Below are 3856 nucleotides of genomic sequence, written 5' to 3' on the forward strand. Positions count from 1 at the left end.
TCTTGCTCGGCTCTCCTGGGCGCGCTCCGGTGCCAAGGCGCGCGCTCCCGGGCCCAGGCGCGCCGAGCGGAGGCGCGCTCCCGCCGCGAGCGTGAGGAGCGGGGCGGAACCGGGTCGGGGTGGCGCGGTCCCGCAGCGCGCCCAGCCGGAGCAGTAAGTCCCCTGCACTGTAGGGCCCTCTGGTTTGGGGGACCCCCTTCTTCCAGCCTACATTGTGGGGCTGTGGGTCCCCGCAAAGTCCATGGGAATGGGGCGGGGCCGAACGCGGTGTTATTTGATAGGGTTTGAACTGATCTCTCTCTCCCCATTACCTTCCTTACAGCCTATCACAGCGCCTCAAGTTGCACTATACGCTTCCAGTCCTTTGGGTCTTGTGGGCGTTGAAGGCTCCCAGAGTCTCCTAGGAAACTGCCAACACCTCTGGGAGAGGGAACCCCCAAACTGTTAGCGGCCCGTGCCTGCGGGGGGCGGGGGGGGGCGTTCACTGGCCGCCAGGCAAGGAACAGATCCCACGGTGAGGGGACAGGGGAGGAGAGTGGGAACGTGTTTGTTACCTTCGTTACACCGTTCCCAGCGCCTGGCATGAAGTGGGTACATCATTAAGAACAAAGCATCCAAATCCAGGCTCAAAGGGAGGCCGAGCACACCCTGGGGCACTCCTAGAAGGCCGCATGGGTCATTTCTTTCCCTGTAGGGAAATAGCTTTGGCTTAGGAGCTGCCAAGGCGACCTGGGTTGGCGCTCAGACAAACCCTGACTCCTTACTACCTCTTTGACCTTGTGCTTGCGCTCTCTGAACCTCTGCTTCCCCATCTGTAAAGTGGACAGATTAAGCTTTGATTTTAAAAAGCTAAGATGAAAGTGGGCTTTGAAAAATAATCTTTACTAGTGGGTTCCAAATATTGGACCTCACACAGGGGTCAGTCTGATTAAATTTACCTCTATCTTGGGGGGGGGGGGGGAATATGTAAGGTTGCCAATTGTCTTTTTTTTTCCCAGGAGGGAAAGGGACCAGTTATTGTTTAAAATATATATATATATATATATATATATATATATATATATAGTCCCAAATAACTTACCTACATCCCCCCAAAAGAGAGCAGGGCTGATATCCTGGATTGTTTATACTGTAGAAGAATGCCTGAATAGGTGAGCTACTCCTAACATCTTGGAACTGAAAGACCAGAATTTGAGGCCCATCTCTGCCACTGATCAGCAGTGTGACCCAGATCAAGGATGCTACCCTTCAGAGCCCTACTTTCTTCATTTCTAAAATGGAGAAAAAACATCCTTCCTACAGATGTTGTAAGAATTAAAAGAGATAATGGATGGGGGAAAAAGCTTTGTAAATTGAAAATGGCTTTATAAATGTAAGTGATTGTCATTAAATTTTAATAAGTGGCTTTTCCAAAGAGTAGAAATAGCAGTATTGGAAAGGCACTTGCTGAGCTGAAAGTAGCTGGGAAAGAATGTCTCCTCATTTTAAAGACAAACCGTGGGGGTAGTTATAGAAAGAAAAACTTTTTTTTAAAATATATTTTATTGATTTTTTACAGAGAGGAAGGGAGAGAGATAGAGTTAGAAACATCGATGAGAGAGAAACATCGATCAGCTGCCTCCTGCACATCTCCTACTGGGGATATGCCCGCAACCAAGGTACATGCCCTTGACCGGAATCGAACCTGGGACCTTTCAGTCCGCAGGTCGACGCTCTATCCACTGAGCCAAACCGATTTCGGCAGAAAAACTTTTTTAAAATATATTTTTATTGATTTCAGAAAGGAAGCGAGAGGGAGAGAGCGATAGAAACATCAATGATGAGAGAGAATCATTGATCAGCTGCATACCCCCTACTGGGGATCAGTTGCAACCCAGGCATATGCCCTTGACCGGAATGGAACCAGGGACCCTTCAGTCCGTAGGCCTACGCTCTATCCACTGAGCCAAACCAGCTAGGGCCAGAAAGAAAATTTGAGAGCTTCTCATTGTCCTCAGGGAGTGGCCAGACCAGAATGGAACAGTTGTGGGATCAAGATGGGAACTATGGACCATAAGGTAAAGGTGAGGCCGGACTGAGCACCTGGCTGAGAAGAGAGCCACCAGGACACTTCCAGCCAATATCCTACCAGAGAAAGATTTGCAACTTGCTGGGTACTCTTATGTCTAAGTTAAGTGTTCAGTTATGTTGAACAGTTATTAAGCTCTTAAAACATTCTAGGTCCCCTGATCTTTGCTTTACATGTATTGTTCATTTAATCTTCACAATAATCCTATGAGATTGTGTTATGGGCTGAATTGTGCCCTCCCCACCAATTCATATATTGAAGTCCTAACCTCTAGTACCTCACAAAGTGACTGCATTTGGAGATAGGGACTTTAAAGAGGTTATTAAGGTAAAATTAAGTCATATGGGTCAGCCCCAATGCAATATGACTGTCCTCATAAAAAGAGATGAGGACATATAGCTCACAGACCAAGGGACAACTATGGAAGACACAGTGAGAATGCAGCGATAGGAAAGAGGCCTCAGAAGAAACCAAACTTGACAACAAACTTGATCTTGGACTTGATCGAGCTTCCAGAACTGTGAGAAAATTAATTTCTGTTGTTTAAGCCACCAATGTATAGTATTTTGTTACGGCAGCTCTAGGAAACTAATACAGGTAGGTACTGCTATATGGCCATTTTACAGAGGTTAAATGACTTGCCCAAAGTCACCCCTCTAGCAAGTGGAGGACCTGAGATTTATTTATCCCCAGGTAACCTGCCCCAGTGTGCCCACTCTTTTAAAAAAAAAATTGATTTGAGAAAAAGAGAGATTGATTTATTGTTCTACTTGTTTATTCATTCATTGGTTGACTTTTTTCTTTAAAATCCTCACCTAAGTACATGCTTAAAGAGAGGAAAGGGGAGAGAAAGAGAGAGACAGTGAGAGAAACATCGATATGAGAGAAACATCAATCGGCTGCTTTCCATACATGCCCCGACTGGGGATCAAACCCAAAACCTGGGTATGTGCCTGATCAGGATTGAACCAGGACAACCAGGACAACCAACTGAGCCACTCTGGCTGGACCATTGGTTGACTCTAATATGTGCCCTGACTGGGGATCGAACCCACAACCTTGGTGTATTGGGACAATGCTCTAACCAACTGAGCGACCCAACCAGGGCCAAGAGTACCCATTCTTAATTACTGCACCATATAGGTCATTCCATAGAATGGATTCATTTCTCCTCAACTACTTTTGTTTCCTTTTTAAAATTCATATCATTTAGTTATGAGCACATGCACTGGCGTCAGATATCTGGGCTTAAATCTCATTTCTGCTCACGATTGCTCTTAAGCCCATTTCCTCCTCTGTAAAGTGGGGATGATGGATAATGGTGGTACCTCACTCCCAGTGTTCAGGAAGGTTAAATGACATATTGTGCACATACGGTGCTGAGCACTTGGAAAACATTCAAAGCTATTTGCTGTTATCATTGCATTGCTAGAAAGTGCAAGTTTTGGGATTCAAACTCGGGACTGGTTTGGTCAGAGCTAGTGCACATAACCCTTACATGGAACTGTTCAAAGTTGATGAGTCTCTCTAGAGCAGCATGGGAGCTGTGAAGTCAGACACATGGGTATTTGTATTCTGTAATACCCAATAACTGTGTGGCTTGAGTAAGTTTTTTAAATTCTCTGAACCTATAAAATTGAACTGACAACTCCTAACCTCACGTGGTTTAAATGAGGTAAAATCTGTGAGATTTTGGTCACATAGTAGATGCTCAGTAAAGATTAGTAGAAAGGATTTCATATTTTGTGGAAGGTTAGTTCTAAAGACAAGTGCAATTGAAGACAAATA

Source organism: Myotis daubentonii, chromosome 14 (genome assembly GCF_963259705.1).
Source record: "Myotis daubentonii chromosome 14, mMyoDau2.1, whole genome shotgun sequence".
NCBI lineage: Eukaryota > Metazoa > Chordata > Mammalia > Chiroptera > Vespertilionidae > Myotis > Myotis daubentonii.